This window comes from Heliangelus exortis, chromosome 6 (genome assembly GCF_036169615.1).
Source record: "Heliangelus exortis chromosome 6, bHelExo1.hap1, whole genome shotgun sequence".
NCBI lineage: Eukaryota > Metazoa > Chordata > Aves > Apodiformes > Trochilidae > Heliangelus > Heliangelus exortis.
Genome location: NC_092427.1, coordinates 22672392 through 22690905, shown reverse-complemented (window position 1 = coordinate 22690905; position 18514 = coordinate 22672392).

Sequence of the window (18514 nt, the reverse complement as noted above, 5' to 3'; positions counted from 1 at the left end):
TCAGAACTTAATCTTCTAAAATGTCTTTTGTACTTCCCCTTGAAAGCACCCAAAGCTGACATTAATCCCAAGACAGGAAAAGCTGATAATATCTAAAGACTGAAAAAAGGAGAAAAGAAAGCTGATATGAAACATGGTCTAAGATTCGGTGCAAAGCAAGTTCAGAATATTTACATTTCACCATGCATCTTTAAATTTGATTGTGTCTAAACTTTAATATTCTTGAAAAACTGGAATAATAGAAACATCATCACTAGTGTGTTTCACATAGACTGGTGATGAACTGTACAGTTTGCAAAAATGTTATTGCATGTGTGGGATTAAGGGTTTCCTACGGGAAAGAATTATTGAGTTACATGGAGGACTGCATTAAAAGTACTGGCAGAACATCAGCGTATCTAAGGCTGCTTTGTATTCCTCCTATGGCTAAATTGGGGCCCTATTATTCTAGTTACCAAAACATAGCCATGAATCTTTCTTACTTTCAAAAAAAGAAATTATTTTATCCCTGAGCAGGTTCATGTCATAAGAATAAATATATAACTCAAATTAATTATAGATTTGGCAAAGAATAAGGAAGTCTTAGAGGGTTTGGAAACAACAGTGAACTGCTGATTAAAAAAAAAAAATCAGTCACAAACTTGTATCGCATACAGATGGAGTCCATCAGCCTTCCTCCAGTCTTCAGGGATGTCTCCCAGTCTCCATGACTTCTCAAAGATTATGGAGAGCAGCTTCACAGCCACATCAGCCAGCTCTCTCAGCATCCTAGGGTGGATGGCATCTGGACCCATGAATTTGTATGGGTCAAGCTCCTGTAATAGCTGATACACCAGCTCTGCCTTCACTGGCATCGGGTTGGTGTCTGCTTCAACTTGAACATTTGTTCCCATGGTCTGGGACCTGACAGCACTGGTAAAGACAGAGGTGAAGGTGTTGAGACCTCTGCCTTTTCAGCATTGTTAGTGACGAGTTCACCTCTCATATTTATAGTGGGCCAGTACTATTCCTCTTTTTCTGCTTATTGTTAATACATCTGAAGAACCTTTTCTTGAAGTTTTTGATGTCTCTGGCCAAATGTAGCTCAAGCTGAGCTTTTGTTTTCCTAACTGCTTCTCTGCATACTCTCTGCTCTCAGGCTCTTGTCCTGCTGGGGGACCACCCTGACATTTGCTGGAAAAGTAACACAGCAAGCTGTAGGCAATCCAGAAGGCTCCTGGGGTGCCTCAATGGTCATTTGCTCAGACAAGAAATAGACATCCCTACCCGAGGGGTGAAATACTGGACCTATTCACAGTGCTAAGGGTCAGGAGTCAGTCAAGGTGCATAGCCAGGACCCTGACTTTCAGGAAAACAATCTTCCAGCTCTTCAAGGAGTTACTCAACAGGACACCCTGGGAAACAGTCCTCAGGGACAAGGGAGCAGAACAGAGCTGGCAGAGATTCAGGGAGAGACTCAATCCCCAGGTGCAAGAAATCTAGTCAGGAAGGGAAGAAACCAGTGTGGCTGAGCCATGACCTGCTGGTCAAACTAAAAAGCAAGAGGAAACTGCACAGACAGTTCAAGCAGGGACAGGTATAGAGTATAGAGATGCTGCCTGATTGTGTAGGGATGAGCTCAGGAAGGCCAGGGCACCATTGGAGCTGAACTTGGCAAGGGATGTGAAGAATAACAAGAAGGGATTCTACAGATACATGAAAGAAAAAAGGTAGGTTAAAGAAAATTCACACTCCCCAAAGAGCAAGTCCAGTGAGCTATTATAAACAGATGAGAGATGAGGAGAAGGCTGAGTCCCTTCCAACCCAAGTTATTCTGTGATTCTATGAAAGTAAGGTAGGACCTTTCCTTTCAAAAAAAGCCTGGCTAAAAAACATCATTATTAGAGACATGGTATTAGTTATCCGTATGGAAATCTGTAGCCATGGACTGTACATCTCTCATCAAAAAAGATAAGCTGATAAATTTCCTTAGTAATTAAATGCAGAGATATTTCAGTAACGCATCTTTGATTATAGAGTGCTTATGGTTTTCTTAAACCACATCAGTTTACTGAAGTAAAAAGAAACACTGTTTTTGTTATTCTAGATGTACACCTTGGTATAAATGGTGCACACTTCATAAAATCAAGAGCTTACTTTGGAGACCAAAATAGTAACTATGCAGTCAGTGCTTCAAAATATGAAAGCAATGACTGGTTATGCTATTGAATGAATCATACGTGGGGAGTGAATTAATCAGTGTAAAAACTTCAGTGCATAAAACAGAGAAGGTAAATAAAGTTTGGATTGTTGAATTCGTTGTCTTTTCAATGTATTTCCATGGTACAGCCATCTCTCTTTGAAGCATCACCATTACTCAGGGCTCTTCAGGAAAACTGACTACATCAGACTGCTTTAGTTTCACACAATTTGAACGTATCTGCAGCCAAATCTTTTCAATTTGATTGTTGACCAAAAAGCCCAAGCTAATTTTTTCAATTCCATTTCTTTTGTAGTCACATATTTATGTTAGACAAAAATGATAATTTATTGTGCAGAAGTGGTTATGCAAAACTGTCTAATTGTACCATGAGAGGGTGGGGGTGAGGGAACTTACGCCTTTCAACAAGGAACTTTAATGTGGAAAAACAATTTATTTTAAAATGTCATTCCTATGACATTTTTGCCTTTTTTGGAGATGCGTGGCTTGTTTAAAAGATAGAAGTACTTCAGAACCCACAGTTCCCGAAGGAAATGGAAATGTGAGTTCAACTTCTTGCAATTGCATAAAAGCACAAAACCCTAAGGGATTAAAACTTAACTTTTTGTTTTATTATTGCTGACTAAAAACTTTAGGCTCTTTGCTTCTTCAACAATTTCCTTTCCTAAAACAGCCTACCAACTGGACTTCCCATTAAATTAAAGCCATCTGATGGACTTGCAAAAGCTGCAATGAAGAAGTACTCTCAAATCTAGTAGTTGATTTGGATTGCTAATAAAAATCCTTTATCAAATGTCACAAAACCTGTGATTATGCCAACTCTGTTTATAGATGCTTGATTGCAACTGAAATGAAATTCAGGAGGTACTCAACTCTACATACAGATTTAATTAAATCCTTCAAATACTTGACATTATAGATATTCATAACACTGAATTTTGATACTAGAATTTCTTATATTTAAGTTTTCTGTATCTTGAATTGAAGTTCAGTTACATATTCAGTATTAGACATGAAAGAAAACAGGAAGAATTATTAGTATAAGTGCATGGCTATACAGCACCTTGCCTTTGAAAAGGATACAAATGATATATACAGACATTACTGAGCTCCAGAACCATAACATTCACCATTTGCTCATTCTGACTGCTGTAATACCACTAAGTAGTAGCATAATGAAAAATAAAACTTTTAAGGAAATACATGCCTTCGATTGAATAGCTATATCCCTGTTTCCTGCTATTTTGTAACCATCTATGGCATTTATTTGCAACTGGAATTTTCTCCCCTAGGAAAGGGGCATTTCCAACATTACAGCATCCCCTGAGCACTGAGTAATCCAAAAGAATTGGCAGCTAAAGGCACTATACCAACCTACACATTGTATATGTATATGACTATAAAACCATTGGCATTTTGTTCTTTAGTACAAAAAAGACATGGTTTTCTATCTTCTCCCACCAATATACACTCAGGCTTTCTCCACACCTTTGCCTTACTCCTTCTGATTCAAGGGCTAATAATACAAAAGTGGCTTTGGATTATTCCACAACTTTAATCTGAGCAGTCCAGCAGAAGGGCATTTCTAAGCATAGGAAGTTCCCATTTTAATAAATGCAAATTTTTGGTAGCATCACAACATACAAGATACAACATTACAGTCACTCGGACACAGGAATGCTTTTCAAAACTGTATTATACATTAACCCCAAACGGGTAATTTTTTTGTGGAATATTTTTTGTGATACCTGTTGCTTTTTTGTCTTCTGAGTTACAACACCGTGTATGACATACAAAATTGAACTTTTACAAGAGACAGAAATAGATTTTACTTATCCTACTGAGAATGAAATGGTGAGATGTTAATGCCCATAATGTGAATAATATGATTCCTGCCATCTGAAATGTCTAATCCCACACTTCTCTCTCCTAACTTAAGCACTGTTCCCTGCTTCATCACTCTGTGAATGTTACCTTCCATGTGATTTCTGTATCTACAGAAAAGCACACTATGTTACTGTGGTTACTGCTGTAAAACAAATCTTCACACCATAAAATCACAGTTGTGTGAAGGGTGTTACAATGCCTATTATAATCAAGTAACATTTAGGAAAAAACATTACAAGTGATAGTATAGTTTAAAAATATGATCTCCTTTGAGAAAGTATCAATAAATCCTCAAAAAGCAGGGGACACAAAAAACTGTGTTGTCCTTCATACTTAGATAATTGTATATACACGTGTACATACATATACATGTGTGTATATGTGTTGCTAAATATTCTATTTTTTTGTATCTCTGTGTTTTGTATTTCTCTGTGTACACTCATCTCCCTTGCAGCAGATTTGAAAGATGAGTCTTATTATTTAATGGATGTTTTCTAAAAATAGATTAATTATCTCAATAGTACTTTACCCATTCTGCAAGTGACGCATTCTAGCTCTCCTTTCTAAATAAATACATCAAGTAACCCTGGAAAATACTGTTAATCAGCACTGAATATAATTGATCAGTACCCATTTTCAGTTTCATCTCAAAAAACAATTAGTTAGCTTATGGAATTACAATTATATAAAAAAGAAACTGTCATCTGTCAGAAGTAATGCTAGACATAGACATACTCATCTTTGGATATGCAAGATTCTGAAAAACATTTCTAAAATCAGACTTACATATACCATGACCTTTTCTAAAGTGAACACTTAATTCAAATCAGGCACAGGATGTATTTTTAAGACTCCAAGACAATAAGAACTTCTGCACTGCTCACCGAGTATGTGCTAGAAAATAAATGGCTACATAAAACACACACAGCAAACAAAGTTTTGGAAAAAAATTCTGATATATTGCATAAGTAGCAACAGGGTATTTCCTACAAATGACAATGGAGAATTTATCTGCCAGCGCTAGTACTGGGGACATAACAGGAAGGAGATTAACTATAAAACATTGCATAATGTTCAGGTTCAGCACATTTTTACAGGTTTTGGTCAAATTCTGTAAGTAGGAGACTTCTTTGATAAGATCCCACATGAAGAAGTAAAAATCACTAATCTCTTTGAACCCTTTAGTCATAGAGATCTTAACAGAGAATCAGATTATTTGCTATCAATTTTACCTAAGCTTACTTGTGTTGCTGTGAAGCAGGCAGTACCTCTAAAAAGTATTCCTCACAAGATGAGGCAGGAAACATCATTAGAACAATGGAAGCTATTCACTGGTTAGCAGGATTAGGCCTTTATTTCCTAAACAGGAAAGCAAGTATTTAAAGTAATGAAAACATAATCTAATTTTTAAGACAGTCCCAAAAACTGTTGACTGTGAGGTAGAATGAGTGGACAATCTCTGGATCACCAGCTTGTATGGTGGATGCCAGCAAGATGAACAGTGGTCAAGACAAGACTCTTGTCAGTCCCTTATGCTCCTAATTTTTTAGTATCACAGAAGACATCCTTCAAAACTTACTTTTGCAAGTTCTTAACTTCATGGTCACCCTTGCCTTGTCATAACTCTCTTCCACAGACTCATCAACCTCTACCTTAAACATTACGTTGTGATGATGGTAGCCCTTTTCAGTCACCTTAGGCCACAGAGTTGTATCCTTAAACAGTTAGAAATTAACTACTGTTCAGTACAACATGACAGTCAGGAAAGCTAGAGAAGGACTTTTTACAAGGGCATGTTAGAATAGGACAAGGGGTAATGGCTTCAAACTGAAAGAGGGCAGACTTAGATGAAATACCAGGAAGAACTTGTGTGCTGTGAGGGAGGTGAGACACTGACACAGGTTGCCCAGGGAAGGGTTGGATGGGGCTTGAAGCAACCTGGTCTAGTGGGAGATAATCCTGTCCATGGCAGGGGTTTGGATCTTGATGATCTTTAATGTCCTCTCCAACACAAACCATTCTATCATTCTATGATTCAGAGAAATGGAAAGTACAAATATCTTATAAATTCCTTAGGGTGGACAAAATTTCTAATTCACACATAATCACAAGTATTTGCTTTCTCCTTTCTCAGGAAACAAAACATAATGCTCAAATAAGCCATATTTCTCTGAAATTTACTTTGCACATCTCTCAAGTATATTTACTTTGTCGTATACCTTCTTATATATATATGTTGTGTGACATCAGTCATATATACACACATACATATATACACACATATATATATGTCATGTGTGACATCAGTAACAAAAGAGTCTCACAAAAATAATGCCTCATAAGGGATATTAAGCAACCAACATAGAGTAAATAATTAAAGTAAATATATTATTGTGGAATTAATCTTTGATTCTAGACATACAGTGAAAGCATCACTCTATATTCACACAGCCTTTGAAATGCAATCCTGGACATTTCATTGTAGAAACCTGTGTCATGATCAGTTGGATTAAACAAAATCCCTCAGGAAATTTTTGTGAATCTGATAGAATTAAGACAGTCACTGGAGCAAGGCTTATCATTTGTTTACACAGTATTTCATGCTGTCCAGCATGTTGACTTTTTTTTTTTTTTTAAGTAGAGGCCATTCTTGAGAAGTTGGGTGTTCAGTCAGAGCAGTAAAAAACCAAAATCATAGAATCACAGAATAATTTGAGTTGGAAGGGACCTCTAAGGGTCATCTAGTCCAACCCCCCCTGCAGTAAGCAGGGTCATCCCTGCTATGGATAAATTCTTCAAGATAGCAATCACTTATATTATAAAAATGAAAGACAATTTTGTTTGAAGGACACTTCAAGATTTTTATCTTGAAATATGATTATATACACAACTGAAAGCAGATTTACCAAATAATTTTCTGTAATTTTCTTACCATCTTGTTATTCATGTAAATAATTACAGAAAGCTGGAATTATTTTCTAAATGCATCAGTACAATTCAGGACTAGCATATACTTACATCTACTTCGTCTAATGGAAAGAGCTTTTAGGCTGTGTAAATGCTAGTGATGAAATTGTCAAACATTCAAACAAGTAAATAGTTTGTTCCTCCAAATTACACTTGCAGAAGGTTTTCACAGCTATTTAACCTCAGTCCCTCACTGCTTGTGAATTATTATGTCTATTTAAGGTTCTTTCTCTTACTCATGTCCAGAAATCTTTATCTCCAGGCTACTGGGAAAGTTTTGAGTTTCACAGGTCTGCATATTTATTTCTCCAGACTCTCTCAACTTGAATTTAAGACACTGAAATCTGGCAAGAACAACCTTCCACCAACACCAGAATGCTGTTTAATAATTAATCCCAGCCAGGTCAACTACCATCTGAAGAACTCCTAGAAGCCTACAGCCTGCTGGCTGTAGCTCAGGAAGCTCCTTTCTTCATATAAAAAAAGAATCTGCCTTCCACAGCCAGCCCTTTGGAGAGACTTTCTCCCATTTGAGCTTTTTATATTCCAGCTCTATCAGAAAGAGCTACTTGAACAAGACTATCAAGTGCCTTTTACAGCCACATGGATCCAGAAAAGAGGTAAGGAAATACTGAGAAAGCTGGACAGGGAACTGACATAAATGAACTGAGATTCACATGGCTTTGTGGGGCAAGCTAACACATTATTTTGTAATTGGGAAAGGTAGTTAAAATCACAGCATGGCTAGGGTTGGAAGGGATGTAAAAGATCATCTAGATCCAAAATCTACCACTAGATCAGGAACACTACCACTAGTTAGTTACAAAAGATTTCCTAATATGACAGTTTTTCAGGCTCCACGTAACCTGCTAAAACTTGGGACTGTATTATCCTCTTAGTGTAACTGTGTCAGCAGGGAGTATAAAATCGTTCTGTCTCTAGCTGCTTATTCTTGCCCTTGAAAGAGGGTGTTACACCTTCTAATCTGCTCTTTGCTTGTATGACAAGATACCCTGGCCCGTTTTAGTAAGAAAGAAAAGTTATGTCAAAAGAACTGCATTGCTGCTGTTTAAACCAATCCAGCTTATTTTACTCTAATGAGTAAGAAACTTCTTGTGCCATGGACCTTCGGGCAGAGAGGTGTGCTGGTAACCTCTGTCAGGCAAAGGTGGTACTAGATCAAGGCTTACTGTTCACTTTCAGAAGGCTACATCATTTTTGCTTTTTCTTTTCCTTAAAGGTGCATATAAAGTTACATGTTACTCGGAGTAACATGTTGATCTGAGTATCAACAGTTTTAAAATGGGAATAGAAACACCACTTCTCTACTGAAGAATACCACGAAAATCAGCTAGTTAATATTTACAAAGCTTTTTTACAACCATGCTAAGCACAAAAAAAGTCTATAAATTAACTGTTCTGTGTTCATTCTGTGCAAAGGACAGAGAGTAGAAAAGTCAATTACTAGTTCTGCACTAAATGTATACCATCTTTCAATTAATATATTTTGATATATTCAAACACGTACACAAGCATAGCAGCTACTAATCTTAAAAAATTGCACAAGCAGCTGTAATTTCTTACTATTAGGAATAAGTTCCTATTAACCTGAGCAAACCTACTTCAAGTATGGCTCTTTGTGATCGGACAGCACCTTGGACTGACTAAACCACATCAGTCTGGACTAAACAATCTTGACTAAATGACAAATAGAGTGCACGGTGACAAATGGTGTATACACTCAGGAAAGATGTTTGGGTTAGTATTTCCTGAATATTCTTAGTTTAATGAGCATTCTAAGAGCACAGTGCAACAGATGGATGGAGAAAGAGTGTGCCAATGAATTGCACGCACCTCTCTTCCTATCTGAATTGTAAATCCTGTGTTGATACAAGTTACCCTGTGAATAAGTTGCAGTACACACTTACATAACCTTCTGCTAATGTGAAGTGCTGAAAAAAATGCTTGTTCTTAGCAACAAGCCTGACAGAATGATTTGAATGCAAGTAAAAAGCAGTTAATACTGAATGCTGTCTTTGTAAACAGATTTTGATGGATTTAGCTCCATCATTATAAACCAAGAGACTAAACATAAAATACAATTAGGATATTGGGTGTCTTCAGTACCAAATCCCTTGTGAATTACTACATAAAATACAGAGGCTGTCACTCAGAATTAATGAATACTGCAGTTTAGACTTTTATAAATACAACATTTTCCCCCACTATTCTCTATTAATACAAATTTTTGAAACATTCCAGCTCACAGTTTCTTAAAAGTGAAGGTATCCTGCACAGTGAATATAAGCCTGGGCAGCCAAAACTAAACTCTTCTTTTAACACTGATCCAGGCTTTCACTCTGACTTCGAGTGAGTCCAGCTGTATCCAGACTGAAATTGGGAATGCTTCCCATCTTACAGGCTTGAGTATGCATCTTGACTATACAATGGGAGGAGAGTGGGTGGGCACTATCAGCAGGGAGTATCACAGGCAGGAATCCCAGTCACACAGGATGGGAACAACATCACCTCCAGTGCAAGTGCAGCCTTACATAATCCATCTTGGACAAAAACCTCGTTAAAGACCTTTATTTAGTGAGGAAAAGATGCAATCTACAAGTTAAGGACTAAAATTCAATAACAAAAGCTATAGCCATGAACTCCAAGCTGCTGTAATATCATGCAAGGTCTGTTGTTCAGTGTGAACTGACACACAGCTACCTAACTAGAAATCATGGCTAAAAAAACTTCTGGACTGCATCACCCATATTCTGTGTGCCCACTGACATGTGGCAGGAGGTTATATGCAATATTCTGACCTCCTCAAAAGTCTCCTGTGTCCACACTGCCTTCATCAAAATGCATGTCCTAAAACTTCTCTGTGTAACTGCACTCACACAGTCCTGTCAGTTCTTTAAAGAAGAAAGTTCATAAATTGCCTTTTCATATGTAAGCATAAGACTGAATATTCCTCTTTTGTATACCTTGAATAGTGATTTAAAAAAAAAACCAGATAATAGTAGAATTGACTTTCTGAACTAAGAAATTTCTAAATGTTTGCAAATAAGTGTCCTACAGTACTGTGATGTTTTCTTCTATATTTCAGAGTGAGAAGAGATTGTACTTTAAATAAATAAATAGTTTAATTATCTTTATAAAGCCATTTCTTTCAATGCAGAAAACTGTGAGATGGGCTCCCTCTAGAGTCTCATCTCTGATACAGAAGTTTGAATTACAAGATTGTCATTCATATGTGCCAACATCCTACTCAGTTCCCTTCCAAAAAAGCAGTTGGGACATGAGTTTTAAAAATAAACCTTCACATTCCTAGTTAAATAGGTTTGTAAATTTTTTATAGATTATTAAATTCCTAATGCAGTGTAGTAAGTTTTGCTCCTCCATATATACATCATAAGATCCAGATAAATTTGGGGATATTTAAAAAACCTGAAGCTAAGCTTAGAAGTGGAATCCTCTATCTGTATTTTAAGATATTTATATATATATATATATATATATATACAGTCCAAAACACAATTCCATGAGGAGCTCCATGACAATATATAGTACCTCTTTCACCACCTAATATATATATAAATATATATATATACACACACACACATATCTTTAAATAAATGCATTACACATATGCAAAAACATCCCTTTCCCCTTGAACAGTTCTTAAAGTTGTTTCAGTGATTCAAGTAGAAGTCACAGCAACCTGGAGTTTGATCTTGTTCAATTCAGGTCGGTGAATGCATTCCCACTGATACCAGCAGAACTCAGAAGCAGATTATTAGCTCCACAGTAAGTAGAGATGGGCATTAAAAAAAAAAAAAAAAAATTTGCAATCTTTTGCCATCACCTACTGAAAACTGTCTTATAACTCAAGGGAGACATATTCTTGTCTTCCACCCAGTGGACAATGAGCGTGGAAGGGAGTCAGGGAAAAACATAGAGAGACTAAGCTGTGTCTTCCCTCCCCACCAAATTTGCCAGGGAAAAAGAGCTGAAGCAGTATAAATGGGGAAGATGGGGAAGTAGGCTGAACCAGGAAAAAGAGTGGCATCTTTAGTTTTTCTTTCCTAAACAAAGGGAAATCCTATTGTGAATCTCAACAGTCCAAAACACAATTCCATGAGGAGCTCCATGGCAATATATAGTACCTCTTTCACCACCTAATACAAGCAGCAGTGATGAATCCTGGGGACAAGGAATACAATAATTTTACAATACTAAGCTGTTTAGATATTAGAAAAAGTTTCTTCACCTGAAAGTTTATCAAGCATTAGAGCAGGCTTCCCAGGGAAGTGGTGGAGTGACCATCCCTGGAGGCATTTCAAAGAAATGTAGATGTGGTTCTTAGGGAAATGGTTTAGTGGTGGACTTGGCAGCATGCTAGGTTAGTGGTTTGTGACCTTAAAGGTCTTTTACAACCAAAGAGATCCTATCATAATAAGCTGTTTCATTTCATTTTTTATAAAGTAATAAAATAATGTAAATAACTGAAAAAAACCAAAAACCTTCTGAACGTGTAAATACTTGGTGCAAATCTAGAACCCTCCCAGCCTTGTGTTTCTACATTATTTTACTTGTCAATCATTGGGAAAGAAAATACAAGACTGTGCCTTCAGAAAAATAAATTCTATTGGAAATGTAACAGCCTCTTCTAGAATGAGGATATTATTACTTCCTCATAAATGCGACAATTACAATTATGTAATTAACACAGCTGCACATACATTGATTACAACCAAAATAAACATAAGTTTTCAAACAAAATTAATGTAGGACCTTCTACAAATCTCATTCTGCCTTGAATTCTAGTTGGCTTCCTTTCTTATTTCACAGGTCCTACAGCTCCTCACAACCTGAGTAAAAGATGGGGTCTGAGGGTTTTTTTAGTGTGTTTGGAAGGATAGATTTTGAAAGATAATCAAAGGAATTAGTCACTATCAACATAAATTCCTCCAGAGAGAATGCCTTTTGGTAACTCCATAGTTTTCAGTCAGCATGCATCTCAAAACCTGAATATACTGCATCCTGCAATACACCATCAGAGTCATAGTAACATTTAGTCTGTGATTAAAATAATTTTGTGACAACATCCTACAAAAAATATGTTCAAGCATGAATAAATTAAGTAGCTACTTTTAAACCACCTGTCTGTTGATTTCCTTTGGAAATCAGCAGCCACAGCAGCCAACCCACTACCATACCTCCAGAACATTAACTTTGCAGCTCCAAGCTGGTCCAGCAGACTGTTTGGCCTGGGGCTGAGCTGAGGATGGGTTCCCAACTCAAAACCAAGGCATCACACTTCTGGGAGCTCTGATTTGTAAGGTAAATGGGATGGAGTCAAAACACAGGGAAATGTGCAATAAATTGTTGCATCCTAGCTGAGAAGAGCACCATGTTGTGTGGCAGGCAAGGATGCAAAAGTTAAAAACATGCCTTTCAGCTAAGCCTGGTACTTTCAACACACAGACACACAGACAGACACACACACACACACAGACACACACACACAGACACACACACACAGACACCTCTGTGCCATCCCCCAGCACAGCCACACAGCTCCACTCCAGCCATGGCAGCGGTTACCCATGCATACTGACAGGAAAGATGTTTACTCTAAAAGCAACTGCAAAGCTATAGTAAATGTCACATTTTTGAGCAAATGCCATGCAGTTAAAAATTGTTTACATATTTACAATAAATATCAAAGGCAGTCAGGGTTGAAGAATGTTGATCTGCAATCTTTGTATGACTGGGACTTAACACAGGAAAAACTAAGCACAGTAACTTTGGCTTCCATCGTATTCTGATTAATTCCTGTATCACATTAATACACTATGACATTTCTACAGCTATTATATCTTGTACCTCAGTGGTACAGACTTCAGTTCTGCAAATATTCACACACACAAGCATCCTGGTTTTGGGGTTTTTTTTTAAGTATAAAGGTCATGGGTCTTTTTTTTTTAAAAAAAAAGAACAAACAAATGCACATTAATGCAAAGTACCAACAGAACTGAGACCGTGTGTGCTGAACAGTTTCCTCTTACTTTGATAAGTGTCTTTCATAAAAGTCTTATTAGCATCCTTATAGTTTACTTATAAGAAATAATTACAACCATTCACTGTAATTATAATTGGAAACAGTGCTAAAATCAAACACAAGGTGCTGCTTCAACCACTCATTTGTGGTGAGCTGTGAACAGGACACTGAGAATTCCCAGTGTGGTCAATACAAGTACACCAGTTAACACCAGAGGGTTAACTGTTCTCTCTTCAGGATGCAGCCCAGCAATCACAGTGGGCACTTAAAGCTCTCTCTATTTCAACTTTAGCAGTGTCTTATTGCAGGAATCTCCAGTGCAAACTGACTGAATTGATAGATTCTTTGAAAAGATAATGTTTATTAGAAATCTTCATTTCATTACAATTCCAGCATAGAAGTTAAAGCTATATGATGATTCAGAGCATGAATTAGGAATCTATTTATGGATCATGAATTTTAACAGGAGCAAAGGGGGCGATTTTAAGGGCATACAGTAAAAATAATGCTATTAACATCTCTTTTAAATTAATGTGCCAAATTTAGTTGGGCATCATTCCTCAGGTTAAGAACAGCTGAATGTGAATCACAAGAAATGTAAAATAATTTATGCTATTTATCCCTCAGCCTTTTAAAACATTTTTTCCATAAGAAGTTATAAATACAAACTAAATAAATGTACAATGTAAATAAATACATTTTTAATTCCCTGTACTATCTCAAAGGCTTAGACTGCAACACCCTGTATAGTCAGATGTATACACAATGATGTGTTATATCAGTGGAAATGAATGCTTTTTCTCACAATACCACCTTCAAAAATCAAACTAAGCATGATATGGGGTTTTTGTATCCTATTAGTAAATTAAAAGATAAATAATATAAGTAGGTCATGTCAATACAGTATGTAAGTGCATATAATTTGATGTTCCACTTATCCAACAACATATCCACAATGAATAAACCTTTATCTACTTGCAAAGTGGAAGGGGCACCATCATCGTTGCTGCAAACTGCAGTCAAACACCTGTCCCATCCTTCAGTGTCAAAATACTAAGTACAGCAAAGGAATTACCTCTGTGCCCCAGGGGAGGATTATTTTAAATCTCAGTGACAACAAAACAATTGGGTTTCTAGACTGCAAACAAGCTGCCACAGTTCACTCCTACTCTGTGTGAGAATATGTGCAGATTTGTTGAAGATGTGTGGATTCCACTTCTTGATGCATGTTATGGTTCAGCTTAGAAGAAATGCAACAAACCCCATGCTCTGATGAACATCAGCTAGAGTAATGCTCATGATGTCAAAGGAACTATTTTTGTGAATAAATGTTCATTGGTGAGAATAAAAGATCACAACCTAAGCCATTAACATGAAAAATACTAAGATTTAAATAACTAAGCCAGGATGACTCCAGCAGTCACTTTCACTGCCTTTGACAAGCAGGATTTGATATTCTCTAGCCTAAAAATGTCCAACTCAGCCTGCTCCAATCCACTTAGTCTAATCACTGACCTTTTTTTCTCCTTTTTAACTTTTGTCTTTAGTTCCTGTGAGTAGAGCTTTTCCTCACCCAAGCAGCTAAATTGGAAGTAAAGGGTCTAAAAGGAAAAAAATGCACTCTGTAAAGAATACAAGACTCAGGCATAAACCCATGCATGGAGAGCAGAAAACCTGGATTTGCCCAAAGCAAATCATTCAGCCACCGTGTACACACACACACACACACACACACACACACACACAGCCCAGCAGACCTAACTGTGAGGGATGAGAAAGCTGTGCAGGGAAGGGAGGAAGCAGGACACAAATACAAACTTGCCTGATTTCTCCTAATTCATATCATGGGTTTAAAGTTAAATGATTTGACTTGCTGCTCATAGGCCATAGCCATAGTGTATTGTTTGTGAAGATGGGAAATCTTAGTATGGCAGTAAAAAAGCTTTGGTTTGTTTCCAAACAGTGACAGACAGCTCAGACTTACTGAAAAGTGGCCAGTGCAGCATGCAAAGTTGAAGAATTAGAGTAGGATACTAAAAATCTTGAAGTCCAAAAATAAAGTTTAAATGATAAATGAGAAGAAGCAATTCCATCTTGCATATTGACCAAATACTGTGAATATTAAGAACAACTTCCATTTATTTGGTTGGGTTTTTTTGGTTGTTTTTGGGGTTTTGGTTTTTGTTTTTGTTTTTGTGGTGGTTTGTTTGTTTGGTTAGTTTTTTGGGGGGGGATTTGTTTTTTTTTTTTTATATTGGCAGATCCATGTCACAGTTACTCTCTCCTAAGTGCCACATCCATCACAGTTTTTGAAAGTTTATGCTTTGGCTTTAGAATTTTTGAAGAGCTGCATTCTTGTTATTCTTCTGCTCTCTTTAATAAAAACTTCAAGGATACTAGGACCTGAATCACCAACATTTAAAAGATAAAATTTTTAAATACTCAGACAACTCTAATCATCTATGGAAGTTTGCATTCCCCCTTGTACAAGAAGTTTCACTGCAGGAGATGTGGATCCCTTTAAGAGCCAGTCAAGATTATGGATACATTGTATACAAATTAATCATCCTTGTCCTTAAATTATTACTAAACTAGAAAAAAAATATTAGAAAGAAGTTTTAGAATAAAATCTGCCAAAATTTTTAACCTTTTAGTGGGTTATAGTAAAATCATCTCTGAGCATCTCTTCAGCTAAGGTATCTGGAAATCCTATAGAACACTGTAACTTGAAGGTTATTCCTAGAAAAGAATTTATCCTACTTAGGCTTACGAAAGCATCAGTGTTAACACTTCATATTCTTATAAAATGTCTACATATATCCAACTGTGCATTAGGACAGGTAAAAGAATTCTTGGAGACCCTAAGGAAACCAAATGAGGCACAAATCCCTGGAACATACATAGGAAAAAAAAATATTTTATACCTTCCTAATCAGGATTGTGAAAGACCAACAACTGGCAGACCAAGTCAGACAGAAAGTACATTTTTGCATTAAGTTCTGTAAAGAAACCCTTAAACTGTGAAGTACACACTACAGGAAACATCTGCCCCCCCAGTCATAGCTCAATTAACTTATCTTTTCTAAATTGTCAGAAACTGCCATTCTAACAAGCACCCTGCAAGCAGCTTTTTGATTGCATCAGAGATTCTCCAAACACACTTGAAAGTTACAGACAAATAAAGTTTTGTCCATTTATAAGACCACATCACATTTACAGAAGATTTTCAAAGTCTGCTAACAAGGTTTCTTTGAATGTTTGGGGCTTAGTTAGGATTTGGCAAGTGGCTTTCATACGTGTAAGGGTTCCCCAGGAACTCTGTCACTGGGAATGACTGAAGAGACAAACTCCTGCTCACACCACTTTTCCTGCCAGCTCCACAAGAGCTCATGTTGATCCTTTAGCAGTGTGCAAAAGGAATTAGTCTGCAGTCACCAAGGCCTGAAAGATCTGTATCCTGTACATTTTCATCTACTAAATATTGATGCAATGGTTAGCAGGAAAAAGCCCAGCTGATGAATGGAAAAAATAAAAATAAAAAATCAATACGTCCTAAATCATCCACCACGCATCACAGAGAAACCTTCAAACTGTGGAAGTCTCCTTTAGCTTTTGGTCTACTTGAAATTTCTAGTAAGAACAAAAAACTTAAATGACAAAAATTAATAAGTTAAACTTCAGTATGTGCTAAAATGAACAGAATTTCTTCTCAAGATTCTTTGCATTAACAACTATTGCGTATTTCACTGCAGGGAAAAACCATAAGACCTTAGAAAAGTTAATTGGTAATTTTACAGCAATAAAAAAATCATAGATGTTTTAAGTTACAAGAAATTGCTCTGTAACATCTTGACTATTTAAACAGAAGCAGATGGTTTACATGGCTCTACTGCTTAATTAAACATTTTATATACTCCATAAAATTATATTTGACAGCATTCTTTGTAATTTAAATTTACAAAGTCAATTGCAAAGTAACTTTATGTATGCATCATATTATCCAGAAAACTAATTGAAATATTCAGATCCAATACTAATTCACCAACCTCGCTTCTGTTTTCTAATACATGCAAAAAGTCATATTGTTCACCCCTTTCCTATTTCTTCATCATGATAATACTAACATTTTTTCATCATCCTACTGGGTTCCCTTATTTTAAAATACTTCCAATTAAAAGCCAGTGGCCTGGATTCTTACTTCCTGTCCCCTTTGCAAACAAACAAAAAAATCCAGCGAAACAGAAAAAGTAAGATGGAATTTATTTCATGAAGAACTTAAAACCAGCTCCAAACAAGACATAGGTATGGATGCTACTATGAGAGTAATATACAACTACTGATGAGTGTGAAAGATCAGAGAGAGATGATAATGAAGCAATTGCTTACAATCCATGTCATAAAAGAAAGTCAACTAGGCAAAGTATGCTGTCCTCAAGTTTCCCTTTTACCAAGAGAAAAATTAAGAAGCCACTATCACATGGCTGAAAGAAAAAGAGGGATACAAAGAAAAGACTGAGCATAGTGGGTAAGGTTTTCATAAAATCTTTACCATGTCCAAATTTGATGTGGAAATCCCGCAGAGGTTTCACAGTTATTTTTATAGTTATTTATAACATGATGTTTAAAAGCTGATTCAAAAATAAACATGTTAAAAAGAAGAAATAGAAAAAACAACAATATAATTGCTGACCCAGGAGCTTGTTTAACTGTATGATTACTAAAGACAACCTTAGATTAAAAGAAACTTTTTTAATGGCTGATAGTTCAGATTGGTGAGAAAAGGCAGCATCATTCATTGTGTGCATGACTGGCCCTGCTCAGTTACACTCCCATATGATCCCTGTGGAAGCAGGTGGCAAATGCCTGTCACAAAAGTGAAGCATGAAGTCGCTTTTAAGGGATTGTGAGTCATGTAAAGTCATCAGGGTCACAAGCCATTACACCCTCCAAAAGCCCTAGCTCAAGGGTAAGTGGCATGTTTTAAGCTGGAAGAGCTTTTTCTGGTTCTTTCTGGGCACTTGTTCAGCACTCTGCAGCCCAGAATTCCACAAAACTTTGGGGGCCTCAGCTGCTCCCCTTGACCCAACAGAAGCCCACGGCAATGAGCAGGGGAGCAAACCAAGACACTCATAGATAATCCTTAATTGATGAAGTGCAGCTGGTTCACAGCAGAGTTCTTTATAAATGTCCAGTACAGTGTAAAAAGATAAGTTACACTGTTTTGACATGTAGAAAAGCAGTTGTTTTTTTGTTTTTTTTTTTTGTTAAAAATAGCAGCTGAAAGAAAAAGAGAAAGAAAAAGAAAAAGAAAGCATCTTATAAATATCTAAGAATATGAACTTGAAAGAAAATGCAGTAATATGAAAGGCTAACCCTAACAATCATACAAATTAGAC